This window comes from Anastrepha ludens, chromosome 5, assembly GCF_028408465.1.
Source record: "Anastrepha ludens isolate Willacy chromosome 5, idAnaLude1.1, whole genome shotgun sequence".
In the NCBI taxonomy this organism is placed as follows: Eukaryota; Metazoa; Arthropoda; class Insecta; order Diptera; family Tephritidae; genus Anastrepha; species Anastrepha ludens.
Genome location: NC_071501.1, coordinates 87872178 through 87890948, shown reverse-complemented (window position 1 = coordinate 87890948; position 18771 = coordinate 87872178).

Genomic DNA, 18771 nt, shown 5'->3' with positions numbered 1-18771 from the left:
TTTTAAGAAATTCGGTATACACCATTTATATACAATAACTTGAAATTAAAAATTTTACTAAAGTTTTTGACATTCACAACTCGAACTTTAACCCAAATTCGCTCTTAATCTCACAACTCTATACATACACCCATACATAGGTAGCAAATGCCCACCCAGTAATCTTCGTTGATACCTTCGTTAACCACAACCGGACATCCTCATTAAAGTCGTACAAAATTTGCCGCAAAATGGATTTGCAAGCAATCAAAAGGCGGAAGTAAATCTGGTATAAACACAAACAGCAAAAGCTGCTAAATCCAAGATTGGCCATGGGCGACGAACGGGTGTGCGTGTGGCACAGCAACCGCAAAAAGTCCAGCCGGAAGCGTACAAGTGGTAAAGATGAAGCTGGCAAAAACTTGAAATTGAAATATAGGACCGAGGAGCAAACAACCAAAACGCCTTATCCTTCAAGTGCGACTTCAGTGTGGAACAAAAACAAAAGCAAAAACCAAATATGCAGATTGTAGAAATCGAATGGGTGTAGCAACCCTTTTCTGTTTGTTATTTAAGGGCTGATGAAGTTTTGTGATGATTTGTAGAGTCAACTTTGTTTGCACGCCAGCAAAAGCATACAAGAAGTTCCAGTTCATGTTATTTGTTGATTGTGGATCGTAGGCAAATACGCGGCGAGAGTGAGAAGGTAGAATTAGACGAGGCGTTTTATTTACTTTTGGGTGTACAAAAACGGGCTGGAGCTGATGTGACAAAAGGTTCCACCGGAAAGCCGGCAGGTATGTGTACATAAGAAACAACAACAACAATAGCAGATAAGCCTGCGATGCGTTTCACTTTGATATTCATATGCATATACAGGCATACATATTTACATATGTATATACATATATACACATATACATTCATGTATTCAGATACATAAGCAACAGGGCCTCGGTCTTTGTGAAATTGATTTCTGGTTCAGTTACGGCAGTTTGATGGCACAAAGTTTCTTCTGAACCAAATTTAGTTTGGCAAAGGTTAATTTCGATATTGTTAGGCACATACAGTATATGGACACGCAAACAAACATAAATACATACATTCATACATATGTACATTTGTATGTAAGTACTTGTTAGCTTTGGAAAATTTCAATGCTTAGCTGTTGAGGGAAAATCCCCTAATTAGAGAAGGTCTGTATGAAGCAAGCGCACATTAGCAGTGACACCTAAACTTTTGCAAACCTAACTTTATGGCATGACTTTGTTGTTGTTTTACTGTGATAAACTATTTATGCCCTTGTATTGTACATTTAAACAACTCCGTAAGAGGAAAATTGGTAAATTAATATGCGCCTGTATATCATCTGGTCATTATCCGGTTGGCTCATGACAGCCTTGAAGGGTTTCTTATTGGAAATGAAATGAAATGGGAAGCAATTAATTGGGTTCCATGTGTGTTATGACCCATAAATGGGTCAAAATGCTTCGCCCAACAGGATGAGAATCAAGCGGTTAAATGAGGTCAGTTGTTGGGAGTGATTACATGTTCGGCCATTGATATGGGTTTAGTTGGCAAAAGTACGAGTAATTAATTACAGTATCATAATCAATTTCAATTTATTTTGTTATTTTTTGTTATTCATTTATTTATTTATCTAAAATTTATCTGGTCTGAAAATGCGTTATTTCTTACAGACTGCAATTTACTTATTTCGTTTCAATGTAGGAAATGCAACATTTTTCAAAGCTTACGAAGAAATATTTTGGACCAAACTTAGAAAATAGTTTAACAATTTATTCAGTAACCCTTTGAAGTAGTACTTTGAGGAAGAAAAACTAGGCCAATATGCTTTGAAAGGGAATTAAATTCTCCCAGAGTTCTAGAAATCGTCGAAATCCCAAAGTTAGAAGCACAAAAGAGAAGCAGGAGAAAAACCAGAATTGCAGACCGATGAGATGAATATAAGCAGCCCCAGTTTCGAGGAAATTGAGGCGCCATAAACAAACTGAAAAATTATAAAACTACTGGCGATGATGGGTTACCGGCTGAATTACCAAAATATGGTGGAATAGAGTTGGCCGAACATCTGCACAGCCTAATAATAAAAATATGGGAAACCAACACCTTACCTACAAAATGGGTCAGAAGCATTATTGTTCCGATACATAAAAAAGGCGATAAAGCAAACTGTCGAAATTACAGAGGCACATCGCTACTGAACTCAGTGTATAAGGTCTTCGCAAATTTATTCTATTTACGGCTAAGCCAATATGCTGAAGAAATACTAGATGATTACCAAGCAGGCTTTAGAGTCAATATGTTGACGATCGACGATCGCTTCATAGTCATGCAAACCTTTGAAAATCTATATTAATATGACATTGATATTCACTGTCTATCTACCGATTTCCAGCAGGTATTTGATAGCATAGACTGAAGTAAAATAAAATACTTATTGCAGTCTATAGGAATAACAACAAAGCTTATTGAACTTGATATTATGACCCTTACAAATATGACAGCAAAAGTTTGTAGTGCAAGGAGAAGGTACGGAATCGTTCTCTATTGCCTCAGGAGTTAAACAAGGAGATGCTCTCTCGACGCTGGTTTTTAACCTCGTGCTACATGCAATAATAAACAAAATAAATCCGAATGGAAGCATCTACAGGCCATGCTAATCCAAATGTGCCGTGCCATTGTACCTGGACTGATACTCAATGCAGAAAAAACTAAATATATGGCCCGATCAAGATCAAACGTTGTATTCACTGATCTGGAGTTTGGGGCATACACATTCCAATGTGTAAACGAGTTCACCCCCTTGGCCATTACATTATCAGCCAACGGTCGTAATTGAAGCCTTAAAGGTAAAATTCAAGCTCCCGAATAATCTACTGAAAATTATTAGTAGCTATCTAAGCAATCGCGTGCTTTTATACGAAACGCGAGAAGGGTGTAAGACTAAACAAATAACTGCAGGTGCGGCCCAAGGATCAATAGTCGGACCTGAACTTTGGAATATAAGCCCCGATGAAATCCTTCGAATAGAGATGCCTGAGGATGTGCATGCTGCCACAAGAGGTGTCAAAGTAAGCGGCAAACTTTGGAGGTCCAACGCAGAACAAGTGAAAACTTTTAATGGGCTCGACGAACTCAATTATATATCAATTATATATATATATATATGTATATTAGGGCGGGTCGATTTGCGGGGAGGCAAATTGCTCTGTGAAAATCGTATTGTAGGGATCAAAATAAGAAACTTTGCCGAAGGAACCATACCTCTAAAACGAATTCTGATGTCCCCCAATTTGGGTCGAACGGAAAACCCCACTTTGACCCATTTAGAGTGCTCCAATCGATTCCAAATGTATGACCGACCCCCACTAACTTTGGACGGCCGACCCATGCCAGTGGCACACCCCCTGAAACTCCCCTGGCGGGTTCCCCATACAATCATTTCAAAATATCACTATTTTTGGCCTTTACATGAGAAAAGAAACTAAAAAGTGCAAAGTTAAAAAATTAAAAACTCACAACTCGAGATTCCACAACCTAAGTATTTAAAATTCGAAATATTCCAAATTCAAAGTTCGAAATTCACAATTCAAATTTTAATTTTTTCGAAGTCCGAACTTAAAATTTAAAACTCAAAACCCGATGCACAACTACACCAATGTGACGTCACGCACTCTCCGATGGGCGCAATACATCTTGCATACATACATACTAAACTCTATAATATCAAAATTATAGCAACTCACAGCAATTTCTCATTTCTCTTCTCTCCTCTCTACAACTGTGCTCACCACACATTCCCTAGTCTAAAGAATCCTGTGAATTTTAAGCAAAAACGACCTCTGCTTAAATATTGCACTCCTCATCTTCTCCTCGTCTTAAGCCTTTTCGGATGGAAACTAAAGGCCAAAGCACAATAAATTTGCCTTCTTAGCACGTGCCAGCCCAAAAGCTCCTTAGAATACAGAACAAAACAACAACGAGAAAGGCTGAAATCTTTTCAAGGTACAAGGACACTTGACATGAAGTTCAAACATATCAAAAATCAAAGTTAAGATAAATGGGCGCTTGGGGTAGAAAACCGAGAAACTCAACTTCAAAAAAATTATGCGTTAATTGCAAAGCATAGCTCATCCCAGCTCAGCTGTGCCATGTAGAATAACTTTTTTTTTTTTATTTCCTTTCTGGGCTTTAAAAGTTTGATTTAGTGCTGCATTAACACAAACCAGCTATAAAACTAAAAATATGGGTATTTGAAATGTTTTTCTTGTTTGTTGGTTTCTGTGAACACATGTTCCGAAAGACAAATCCTGCTAAATTAACACATATTAGTCATTTTGTTGGAATGCAAGCGATCTGTAGTAGAATGCAAAATACAATAAAAAAGAAAAATTGAATTCGACTTGGGCATAAAAAGTGCCAAACCATTAGGAGAAAATAACAAAAATGAGCAAAAAACGAAGATGCTATAAAATACAAAAAAGGCAACAAAAAAAAAAATACTTTAAAAAGGATAAACAGACGATTTCAAAAGCGCTTGAAATGCGCAATAAAACAAGTTAAGTAAAAGACGCGCTCGCCCAAAAAAAGGTTTATAAGCAATAAAAGGAGAAGGAAAAGCAAAAGCCAAATGGCATTAAATGGCGTTAATCCATGAATTATTGCTTAAAAGCATGCCAAAACGTGTTACGTGCTTAGGTACGCGCACAAGGTAGGTAGGCAGCGCCAATCACTGAAGTAGGGCAGGCAAGCAGATGGTTAGGCCACGCAGCGCTGCACCAAAAGGCCGGATGAAAGACTACTTGTGCCCCAAGGGACCAGCAGCAGCGTTGACAATGTGTTAGTTGCCCGAAAAATGTGAAATAAAAAAAGGAAAGCGTTAAGAATGCCCAACCCTTGGAGTGTAAAATTATGAAAAGAGGAATAGCCAATACGCGAAGTTGGTGGTATAAAAATTAAAAAATAATAAAAATAAAAACTAAAAAATTCTAAAAATATAAAAGGAATTATAAAAAAATATATAAGAAATGGTTGAGGTTGACCAAAACATTTTAAGAAATTAAAAAAAAAGGAAAGGAAGAAAAATAATAGGACTATGAATAAGTTCGTGCGGTTTTTTTTCGAAATTTGAAACTTTATTGACGTAAAATGGTTACAAATTTAATATTCAAAATATTGTCCATCGCTTACTACTACTTCTTCCCATCTTTCTGGCAATTCACGGATTCCCTTTGTGAAAAATTCGGTCGGTTTTGCCGCAATCCACGAATCGATCCATTTTTTGACTTCATCGTAATTACGGAAGTGCTGGTCAGCCAGGCCATGTTGCATCGATCGGAAGAGATAGTAATCGGATGGCGCAAGGTCTGGACTATACGGCGGGTGGGGTAGGACATCCCATTTGAGCGTTTCTAAGTATGTTTTGACCACTTGTGCAACATGTGGCCGAGCATTGTCATGTTGCAAAATAACTTTGTCGTGTCTATCGGCGTATTGCGGCCGTTTTTCTCGCAGTGCTCGGCTCAAACGCATCAATTGTCGTCGGTAGACATCCCCCGTAATCGTTTCATTCGGTTTCAGTAGCTCATAATACACAACACCCAGCTGGTCCCACCAGATACACAGCATAACCTTCAGGCCATGAATATTCTGCGCCGACGTCGATGTTGAAGCATGGCCAGGGTATCCATACGTTGCCCGACGTTTTGGATTGTCGTAATGGACCCACTTTTCATCGCCAGTCACAATTCGATGCAAAAAACCCTTTCTTTTGTGCCGTTGAAGCAGTTGTTCGCATGCCATAAAACGGCGTTCAACGTCTCTTGGCTTCAATTCATACGGCACCCAATGGCCTACCTTTCGGATCATTCCCATGGCTTTTAAACGTTTGGAAATGGTTGATTGATCAACTCCCAAAGTTTTTGCAACCTCTTCTTGCGTTTGAGCCGGATCTTGATCGAGCAATTCCTCCAATTCGGTATCCATGAACTTTGGCGGCGCACCCTCGCGTTCTTCGTCTTCCAAGCCAAAATCACCACTTTTAAAGCGTGCAAACCACTTCTGGCACGTTCGCTCAGATAGAGCATGCTCACCATAAACTTCCACCAAGATACGATGACTTTCGGCTGCTTTTTTCTTCATATTAAAATAATGAAGAAGAATTCCCCGCAAAAACACATTATTTGGCACGAAATTCGACATTTTCAAGTGTGGTAAAAATATTGTTGTTTACGCTTCAAATAAAAAACTTATACTGACGTTTGTGCCTTACGACAGTAGCTCTCCAATGAATGTTTGGAAATGTGGATCGATGGAATAATAATCAAGTTACGCCATCTGTTGTAAAACCGCACGAACTTATAAATAGACCTATTATTAAAAAAGTGTTGTGGGCAACAGAACGAACTTGCCTCCAATCAAAAAGCGCTTCAGATTAAGATGGATAACTGAGAGGCCAAAGCAAATGTCTACGACATGTGGCATTTTTTATAGAAACCCATTAAGTTGCTCATACATAAGTAAGATAAAAATGCATATCTTCTGTTCAAAAAGTGTCCGGTACCGCCCATTCAAACTGGCGGGTGAATAATAAATGCCTCCATAAACAAGTAACTGTGTGGCTTATTCTGCGAATTTTGTTACATCGAATTTAGTTAAACAAAGACTGTTTTGAAAGTTTTGTGTTTCTAGCAAAAGGTAATTGAAGGAGGCATTGGAAATACCAAGGCGTATCTAGATAAGGTGATGTAAATCGAGCGGTTGATTGCTTGTTCTTCAACTCGCCTTTAATTTAGAAATGTCAGAAAAACGGAATGATTTTTATTTTATCTATTTGTCAATCATTTTATAATTCTATTTTCTTTCCCTTGACAGTTACAATTAAAAAAAAATGTTTTTGTTGCTCAAATGTTACCACCTTGAGTAGATTCGCCTTGGGAAATACTTTGTAGAAGAGCTCAAAAATACAAGCTTGGGATTTACACAGAGATTTTAAAGCGGGCCATATGCACGGTTGAGAGATTGCAGAAGAGTACGCATATCGCCATGCCGCTACTCATTTCTAAGTGAATTTGAGAGAATCAGCTGTTGAGCTGACTGAAACGCAGAGTTTTTTCTGCTTAGAAACAAGTCTTATCTTTCTCTTTTCATCTTTTCATTTTCGTTTCGCTATTTTCACACTTTTCTATCAGATCGCACTTACAGATTATCAAAAATTATGTTAAGCCAAATTTACTCTCAACATCACCAAATTTACTCTTCAATCCGCGTAATTTTGTATCCTATCATTCACGAGCTGTACTGTGGTATTTTTTTATAGCCTTGTTCACTCCGGACGGGAGCATAGTGCCACGACAAGTCTCTTCCATCGTAAACGGTTCTGAGCTGTTGTTTTTGCGCCGTTCCATGTGATGCCGACATCTGTTAGTTTGCGCAACAACGACCTTCACCATGTGATTTTTGGTCGACCGCGTCCTCTGCTCCCTTGCGGGTTCCAGTGCAGTGCCATTTTCATGATGCTATCTGGTGTTTTTCGAAGCGTGTCACATATCCATCGCCACTTTCTGCTTTTGATTTGCTATATTATGGGCTGCTCATTTGTTAATCTCCACAGCTCGTTGCTATTAATGGTGTTTGGCCAGAATATTTTACGATGATGCGGAGGCATTTGTTGACGAAAGATTGTAGGCTCTGTGTGATGGTGTTGGAGACCAACCAGGTTTCACTTCCTCCAGTTCTGTTGACCTCCAGTTCGACAGTGCGTGCCAGAGTCTGTCTGTCTTTGTTTGCATGCCAGTGAGTTTGTGAGAGAGGAGGCAGATACCATAGGAGAAGTCCAGGTCCCCCAGAAGTCTGGTGAAACTCCATACGATGCCTCTGATGTGCAGAGTCAATTGACTCATGAGGATGATGGTGAAGAGAAGAGGCGACAGAGGACAACCTTGCCTTACGCCTGCGTTGGTGGTGAATGGGTCGCTGATGTTGCCGTTGTGGAGCACTGCCAGTTCGGAGTTCGCGTAAAGGGCTATGATGAGGCGGATTTTCTTAGCGAGAACTCCCTTTCTACTAAATGCTAGCCATATCGGACTGCTAAAGTACACTGCTGTATTTGTCTGCCAAAAATATTGAAATAGTTAAGGAAAGCAAGTTGCACTCGAATATTATCGAACAATCATCAGAGAGATGGCAATCGATATTTGTGTATTGCTACCTGTTCTGGGTATAAGACGAGTTATGCGCGCCTTGTGACAAAAATGAAAAGGCTGTTGCAAGACACCAGTTTTTCCTTCATTTAAAAATTGCAGTATGGCTTACCGATGGAAAATTCCCAGTGAGATGTCAAATTTAAAGTCTAGTTCTTCTACTTAAATCGGGTATACAACCCGACCTACCTTTGCCATATACTGGAAGTATTATCTGCGAACGGATTCAGGAGCATTTAGAAAGCTCGACAGGTCTCTGACCACCAATTCGGCTTAAATAATTGGCGCGTACACTTCTGTTAGGTGTTTGGCCGAGCTCCTCCTCCTATTTGTGGTGTGCGTTTTGATGTTGTTCCACAAATGGAGGGACCTACAGTTTCAAGTCGACTCCGAAAGGCAGATATTTTTATGAGGAGCTTTTTCATGGCAGAAATACACTCGGAGGTTTGCCATTGCCTGCCGAGGGGCGACCGCTATTAGAAAAATGTTTTTATTATATTTGCTTTCACCGAGATTCGAACCAACGACCTCTCTGTGAATTCCGAATGGTAATTACGCACCAACCCATTCGGCTACGGCGGCCGCCAATAAGGTAGTAGAAATATCACAAAGGGCTATAAGTGCGGGAAGATCGGCAAAAAAGTTTTGGGCTGTGATCACCTTAGACGTTAAAAATGCTTTTAACTCGGCAAACTGGCCTAGTATCATCCCGGCCTTCAAAGGTTTCAATGTACCAGCCTACCTTGTCCGAATTATCAGCAGTCATTGTGACCGAATCCTGCGATATGCCACTGAAAATGGCTAAAAAACGTACAAGGTCTCCGGTGGTGTACCACAAGGATCAGTGTTGGAACCAACTTTGTGCAATGTCATGTACGATGCAGTTCTGAAGGTAAAGCTTCTGGCAACGCCAAAATTGTGGGATACGCTGAGGATATTGCACTGATGGTAGTTGATAGAAAACTTGACCACTTAAAAGAAAAGTGCAACGATAGCTTAACGAGGCTAAGTTTGAATTAGCAGGTCACAAGTTCTAATAAGTGCTGGAGGGCGAAAATTTTTTGAGCTGAACACCGCATAATCTCGAAAAAGGCGTTCAAATATCTTGGGGTCTCGATCGATACAAAACTTAATTTAATAAATGTAAATTCCAAGACGGCATCTGTCAATGGTGCCCTGACGCGACTTCTCCATAATATAGACGGGCCCCAGGGAAATCGCAGACGATTACTCTCATTGGTGGCTGACTCCATAATTCTCTATGCAGCACCTATCTGGGCGGGGGACAAGAAGTCTAATCTATGGGAAGTCACCCAGACATACAGGCAAGGCGCGCTGCGTGTGGCTTGCGGTGTCTGATAATGTAATCTTCGTAATAGCTGGAAATATACCTCTGGACCTCTTGGCAGATGAAATAATCAGCTCCATAACGTGCAAGGAGCACGGCCCACACCAGTAGAAAAATCAACTGAACCACTGCTGACAATAGGCCGGTGACAGCAGCGGTAGGATCAGTCACAAAGCGGGCGTTAGACTTTCATACTCACACCCCGTGTTGATGAGCGGAAATCATGGATACACCGAATATCACATTTCGCAGTTGCTCAGCGGACATGGCTGTTTTCGGGAATAGCTGCGTTGTTTTAAGCTGGCAGACAACCCTTTCTGTCCAAATTGTCCGACTCCTGACGAAAACGCAAAACACGTCGTTTTTTATTGCGACCATTTCAGAAAGGATCGAGATATTCTCGAACAAGCCGAGGTAAGATCATGACGCGACTCCGCCATATGTATTTGGAGCGCAAAGCGATATAGCAATAGTTACAGCAGCAGAGAAGGCGGCCAGTTTCTGATGAACCGATGACAAGCACAGACTTTTGAGCGAAACATTCAATACAATATCGTACAGAAGACAAGACGGAAGTGGGTTAATACAACACTACTGCAACTTTTCCTATGCCTCCTTTACACTAAAACCACCTATAAACAGTAGGAGTGATTGGGACAATCGACGGTGTATAGCCTGCAGGAGAGGAACCTGAACGGAGGTACCTGATGCGTCTTCGGACGTAAACGCGGCTCTACCCAGATGTTATACTTTTGTGGTCGCAAGGTAGAATTAGCCGAGGTGGAGGATTGTTATAGTATTAGTAGGCGCGTGCCCATACCATTGGCGCAGCGACACCTTTGAGATGGTTCTGACATTTTGATTTAAACATTTTTAAAAGAAAAAATATTTGCAGTATTGCCCGAAAATTAACGATCTTCAAAAAAATGAACAGCTTTAAAATTAGAAAAAGTATAGGCGAAAAAGAATAAAAAAAATCAATTTATTCTTTATCTTTATTGTAGCACTAGGTTTTCTTCCATCCGTCAGGCTTACCTACCGCTCTAAGGAATTTGGGCTTTCAATGCATTTTTTTTTGTATGAAAAATATCACTCCAACAGACTGCGAACTGTAAAGAACTGGAAAGAATTCGTCAGTAATCTTAATGAAATGTTGTATATGCACTTCTATGTGTCATTATCATCATTATTAATTCCTAGAGCTTCAAATTGAAGAATAGAGCCAGAACGAATTTCTTCCATTCGGGTCTCGTTTGCGTCAATCCCTTAACATAATTTTAGCTAAGGCATATGACACGGGCTTCTGACTCCAGCAGTCGTCTCCAAGTGTACGCTGGTCTTCGTCGCATGCGGCTTTCTTCAGGGTTCCAACCAATCGGGGCCCTTGTTATATCGCCTCTTTCCCTCCGTAGTACATGACCGATCCAGTCCCATTTTCTCTTTCGAGCTTCGAGTTGTACTGGCTTCTGCTGTGTTCTGGTCCATAACTCAGATAATATTTGGCTAGAATATTTTAAGAATTTTTCGTAAGAACTTTTTCGTAGGCATCTACTTATTTTTTAATTCGATTAAAATTTGATTTGATTAGCTTAAGATTTATAGTAAGCTTGCATCGGCTATAGTGGCATTCCACGTTTCGCATCGGTAAAATAAATATGGCCTTACATTAGAATTGAATATTCTGAGTTTCGAGTGCCATGATATACATACATATGTATGTATATGATTTTTGTATGTTGAAATAAAAAAATATAAAAAAATAAAAATATATTTTAAACTCTGCTTATCAAACTCTGTCAATTATTATGTCACCGATGTTTGCATTATACAAATTTTATTTCGCATATTTTATGTATTTTTTCTATTCTTATATTTCCACCTTTTCGACTACTCTTCTTACTTATTCACATATTGTGTGGATGTAATGTATATTTAGGTGGGTCAAAGGTCTACATTTTGCTACCTAGATATCTTACTGCTACCTATACATACATACATACCTACATATACACATGTTTATGTACATTTTATGTATCCTACACCGAGGGAAAAATCTTTTAAATATGCGACTAGAAGCCAAAAGCGAGAAAAAATTTACATAAATTTTTTCAAATCCTAAAAATGGAAAAAGCGAGCGAGCAAAAATTATGCGTAGGTACATATGTATGTACATATTTACGAATTCAAGGGAGAAAACATAATAATAATAAAATATAAAGCCTTACGTTTATGTGCACATGCAGATTTAGACAGATATGGGGACACTTTTTGTTAAGTGGAACATATGGAAAGAAAGGTATGTTGGGTGAATTTCCGTACACTTATATATGTAAGAAAGTTTTTATCTTTCATATGTATATAAAAGAAAATTGCGTACAGTGACTTACAGTACTGTTCATAAAAAAACTAAAAAATGATGCCAAACTTATTTTCAGTTTGAATCAGTCAAAGGTTATGAAATGATTATTTTTTGAATCATTTGGATCAAAATAGAATAAAAACGGCCATTCAAGTATCATACTAAGTAAACTGAAAAGATTGCCTTGCTTGTGATTGTGAATCCACTACTTTTGATATTATTAAACGAGCACAAATTTCACTAAGAGAGATGCAACTGCGATGTTCTGAATAGCCAGTCTCGAACAACCATTTTGAGGGAAATTCCCGGGTAAGGCGGGTGTAAGCAAATTCGGCAAACGCAACTATTAATCCGGAATAAGTTCTGAAAGGGGTATCTAAAGGTATAATTTCAGGTAACTAGGGGGAAAATGGCGGTCTTTCCAATTGGGCGACTATGCCTAGACTATTGGAGGATTCTTATGATACCTCTCAGTTTCTGACGGCAAAAGCTTAGTGCAATTATTTCGTCAAAAAGCTGGCGAGAAAAGGAAAGTCAAACGATTTCGTGAGCCTTGAACCAACCATCGTATGACTTTAACTGAGATACTCAAATACAAATAATCAGAATAAAAATATCATTCCGTTTGGGGCAGTTATGTGTAGCCCTTAAGGGGAGGCCCGAAAAAATTATGATTTTCAGTAATTTCCTAGTAACTGACTTTATTTTACAAAAATAAAAACGTAGCGTTAATATATACGTATTTATTTTATAGTAATAAATTAGCTGATTTTTTTTAGCGATAATTGATTTTTTGACTTGTAAGCGCAACGAAAAATTTTGAAATCGAAAAAAACCATTTAAATCCTTTATGAGATTTCTTGTCTCAGACAATTCTGTTGTGACTTGTGATGACCGTTGCGAGTCTTGACCGTAAATCAACTTGTTTTCGAGGCACCTTCGAGGAACCTCCGAAGATTCACTATCACTCAACCAATTTCTAGTATCTTGCAACAGCAGCAAATACCGCCATCTGAATAAAAAAGGGTGGTTATTGGAATGCTAGGATGTTTGGCCGTAGTACAGTTCTTGATAGCCGAAGGCTAAATAAATGGCAATCCATCAGACTACATTACCGCCACCCTAGACTTCAGACTAGAATTCCTACGCGAAAGAAATGCGAGTTAAATTTAGTAGTCAAGGAAGATACCACTTCTGGATCCAAGATGGATTGCGGAGTCGGTGCGGGTGTATATTCGAAAGACCTTGAAAGTTTCAAGTTCTTTGGTCTGGGAAATTGGGATGCTGTCTATCAAACAGAGGCTCTCGGGATAAGGGAAGCTTGCAGGATAATAACACAACAAAACAAGAGCCATCTGCAGCACGTATTTTTTTAGATAGTCAAGCAGCCATCTTAGCTAATAAAATCACCAACAATCAATTCGTAAATCGTCAGATAATGCAAAAGAATAATTAAATGCGTTAGTACGCACGACAGATATCACTCACATCTGGGTGCCTGGCCATAGGAACATAAAAGGAAATGGGAAAGCTGATGAACTGGCAAGACAGGCGGCTTCCTCTAGAGTATCCGAAGGAAGATGGGGTGGCCGTACAACAATAAATGTAGAAGCTGCATTTCAGCGGACTATCTGTGTGAGGGCCCAAGTCTGGGTGATCTACAACATAGAGTGCTGGGGGAATTCTCAATGAATAACTTGGTAGAAGTTGCAGGAAAGAAAATAGATGACATAGACAGATATGCATAGACAAATCAAGATGGTTTGGTGTACCAAAATGTCATCTTTTGTGCTAATTGAGTGGGGGATGTGTCACTCAGACAGAACTTCTACCAACCAATCAGAAAGGAAAAATCATTCAAATCTTGCATTATTAGACGGAAATTTGCTGAATAAACTAACACAACCTGTATCGTCAAAAATGTATCTAAAAAACATAAATTTTTCTCACTGAATTTCACTACTCGATTCGACATTGCTTCTACATGGAAAAAATTACTACTGGCCTACTGGCTTACTAACATTTTCGACACCTGCTCTTCTTTGCTTTTCATTGAGGCCAAAGCAGCACGGGACATTTGCGACGTGTATGGAGAAGGAGTCACAGGCGAGTCTACAGCAAAGAAGTGGTTTGCAAAGTTAAAAAATAGCGAATTTGACGTCGATGACACGTCCCGCAGCGGAAGCACCTTCTGAAGGCCTCAATGAAGAACGTATCAAATCACTTTTGAAGTAGAACGGTCATCAAACCAGTCATGAATTGACGGAAAAAATGAGCTGTGATCATAAAACGGGTTTCAATCACCTTCATTCAATGGGATTTATCGAAAAATTGGGAGCCTGGGAGCTTCGCCGTCAAATTCCTTCTAAGTATCTCTACCGTCATCGAACAACACGCGGTCATAAACAGCGCTTTTTGTACCGAATCATTATGGGAGATGAGAAATGGTGCCCATACATCAATATGAAGCAAAGAAATTAGTGGTTGGCTCCAGCAGATACACCAAAGTCGAGAGTCAAGCCGAATCTTCATCCAAATAAGATCATGATATGTGTTTCGGGGGACTAGGAAAATGCTCGAAAAAAATGTCACGGGTAACAAGGAGCTCTGCATTGCCCAGCTACCCCATGTAAATGAGGCTATTCGACTGAAAGGATCTGACCGATATGGTCAAACCAAACTCCTTCACAACAACGCCAGGCCCCATGTTGCACAAGTCGTCAAAGCCTCTCTCCAAGAGCTCGAATGGGAGGTCCTTTAGCATCCGCCGTATTCTTCGGATCTTGCACCGACCGATTACCATCTTTTCCGCTCCCTATCAAACCATATGCAGGGCGTTACCTTCGATAACTAAGAGGCCTTTAAAAACTGGCTCAACAGCTTCTGTGACATCAGACCAGGCGATTTTTGGCGGAATGCCATCAACAAATTGATGGAGAGATGGGAAGGCGTTGTAAACAGCAACGGCGAATATGTAATTGTTTTTCGTTTAAATAAAATTCTTCACTAAAAATGCTACGAACTTATTCCCCAACCTAATATTTATTGCTTTATTGATTTTTTGCTTTTGTATTTCCCTTCAGAATTCTAAATCCTACACCTAAAATAGAAAAATATATTTATTCTTATGTTAATATGAATACGAAAATATGTAATAATTAAGACGTTTTACTTACATCAGATTTGGAAAATACCAAACTTTAAAAACTTATGGAAGAGCTAAAAGAAATTTATAAATTTTGACAAACGAATGCGAACGAAATAATTTTAAAATTGATATTAAGCGAAAGTGCGATAAATTTGAGTTTTTGTGATTGCGTTTCTAATTTACTGTGTATACTAAGTAAGTACTGTAAATACATATGTACATATGTAAATGTAAGTAGAAAAATATGTGCACAAAGTAACAAAATACAAACTAAAGAAAGGAAATCCCAATCACATGGGTTTGCGGCTTTGGCCTCTGTTGATGACATTTATGCGAATATTAAAGTCACCCAAACTCGCATTAAAGTGCTTATAAGATACAATCGCGCATACATACATATATATGTGTCATATATACAAGCGTACACATTTAAGTATTTCTACATATTTGATTATATTTTGCGTGTGTATGTATGCCTATGCTTTTATCCAAATGTGCCTCAGGTGATATTACAGTGGCATACCCAGCCGAATGGAGCATCGGCAGATACATTTGTACGCTTGTAAATATGCAGATAAAAGCAGTGAGTGAGCGAGCTCAGCAAATAAATAGTTATTTTGTATTTAGTGCGCAAGAGGGAGCAGCTCTTTTCCATTTTTTTTTTGCGGCCACACTCCAGGCTTCGAAGGTATGAATCTTTAAATACCCAAATCTTAAAGTATTTTATTTATTTCTGTTTACTAAATGCTGCAAAAAATTTGCCATACAAATATTTTCATGTCCAACCTCAAGAAATGAAAATAAAATTGAATAACGATATTGCATTGCCAGCAAAATATATTTGCATGAGTCATGCGATTTTTGGCCACAGTTTGGACAACATCAAATTTCAGCACACACACACACCCCCAAACGTATTTAAGCATTTATGTACATACATATTTATGTGAGTGCGCCAGCCTTTAAATAACCGCATCTGCATTTGTCTCGAACCTGCCATTCTGCTATACCAACAACCAACCATTCCAGCACTTTGCCACTTTACCACAATTCCACTCTCACTTCGCCACTCGGTCTCTATGCAAGCAAGCCACTTTATCACTGTCCATTTGTTTGCTTCGAATGTCAATTAGTACGATTTGTTCTTCGATTATCGATATGAATCGTTTCGGCAAATATTTGCATTTGCGTAATTTTTCCACTCGCCGGCCAATAGCAGACGCAGAAGAGCAGCAAAGTGCTTGAGGTTGCCGTACTCGTACGCGTATGCCATTGGCTTACTCGCCTAATCTGATGGCAGCGCACGTTTTAGATTACTGGCTATAAAGGGCGAAGGAATATTCATGTGTGCTAAGGGATTTACCTAATTTTATTAGCAATAATTCTCTAATGGAAAGAAAGAAGCGACCACCGCTCCATGCATATTAATGCAGTCATGTGAGTGAGTGAAGCGATGAGAGAGAAGACGAAGGAGTAATGAGGGTAAAGTCAAAGGAGGGCATTTAATAAGTTTTGCATTAAATTACGCAGATATAGGGCGAAAGCGTGGAGTAGTAGTAAAAAATAATTAATAACATTGGCTGAAATTAGGAGTAGCAAATAGTAGTAAAAGGGGAGTAAAAAATATTATTGGAAAATCGTGCAAATATTTATAAAAACATACAAGAAAAAGTGTGCTAACAAATTTGAAAAAAATTCAATAGTGAAGATTTTTCATTTCATGAGTGAGAAGTGAAAGTAAAAGAAAAATATGTAGATCTCAAATTTATTCTAAAAATTTTTTCGGTAAAACTGAACTAAATAGATTTTGGAAATGGATACGTAGGAAAGTGTATTTTTAATTTATTTACTTATTTGTGTTAAGATGCAACATTGAAAAAAAAATACACTAAATAATTTTTAGAATATTTGCTACATGGGCTATCAATTTTAATTTGGATAGTATAGAAAGAAAAATGGTATTAAGTAGTAAAACATAGTAGTATAATAGGGTATATAGCAGCAGAAAATATAAATGGAAAGTGGATAGAAAGCACAACAATTTAGCTAAGGAATTAAACAAATGAGCAAAAAAAAAAATTCACTTTAAAAGCGAGAAATGAGAGTGAAAGTCATACTGGAAATGCCCAATTCTTTTTTATCGTAAAACTGAAAAAATTACATGTATTTATCCTAAATGGCTAACAAAAGCAGAAAAGAGTAGCAGAAAATAGTATTAAAAAATACTAAAAAAGAACTTATAGTATCAAGCAATCAATCAATCAATCGTTGTAAACATACAAAGGTATGGGACGACTACAGGGTTGCTCTAACAAATTACAACAAAGAATTGAGAAAGTCTAAACGCGAGTCATGGAGAAGATACTGTGAAAGTATTATCGAGGCGCCAGAGGGCGCCAGGCTCCATAAAGCTTTGTGCAAGGAACACTCAAACGGTGTTACAACTTTAAAAAGACCAGGTGGGTCGTATACAAAAAATCGGAAAGATACTTTGGAATATATGCTTCAAGTACACTTCCCGGGATCTATAGATACGTCATCGACAGTGAGGGATGATCAGTTAACACCAGACCAAGGGGTCGTGGCTAACAAAAAATCCTGGAGTCTGTCAGGACGTATCTTTACCCCAAACAAAGTACGGTGGGCCGTTGGGCCCTTCCAATCATTTAAAGCACCAGGGGTAGACGGTATTTTTCCAGCCCTCCTCTTACGAGGGATAGAAATACTAATAAAACCACTTGTTGCCATTTTTAGGAATAGCTTTAGTATGGAATACATACCAAACGTTTGGCGTAAGGTCAACGTGATATTTATTCCAAAAACGGGCAAGAGGTCCAGTGAACTTCCAAAGTCATATAGACCTATTAGTTTAACTTCGTTTCTCCTAAAAACAATGGAAAGATTGGTGGATCTTCACATTAGAGAAAATCTAGAAAAGAACACACCCCTGCATAAATCGCAATACGCATATAATAAAGGGAAATCTACAGAAGGAGCTCTTCACTTTCTCGTATCAAAGATAGAGAAAGCTCATTATTCTAAGGAAATCGCCTTATGCGCATTTTTAGATATCGAGGGTGCATTTGATAATACAGATTATCGCTCGATTGATAGAGCATTACAAAATAAAAACATTGACAAGCCGACCATAGGGTGGGTAAAGGCAATGCTGGAAAGCAGAGAAATCAGCTCATCTCTAGGAGATGTATCAGTCTCAGTCAAAGCATTAAAAGGATGCCCCCAAGGTGGTGTTTTGTCACCTTTATTATGGTCCTTGGTTATTGACGACCTCCTAGTCAAACTAAGTGAGTTAGGCTTGGAGGTAATTGGCTATGCTGACGATATTGCAGTGATCATTCCTGGCAAATTCGACAGAACAATATCCAGCATTATGAATCAAACATTAAATTTCATTCTAAACTGGTGTCGTGCAGAAGGACTTTCTATAAATCCCAGCAAGACTATTATTGTACCTTTCACAAACAGATATAAGTTGGACCTTGGTTCAATTACTGTCGAAGGAACAAATATAAACTATTCCAATGAGGTCAAATATTTAGGAGTTGTTCTGGATAAAAGATTAAATTGGAACTCTCACCTTAAATCGGTGATAGATAAAGCCACCAGAGCCATGTGGGCATGTCGCAGTCTCCTGGGGAGAACATGGGGCATTGACTCCAAAATGATTCATTGGATGTATACAATGATGATT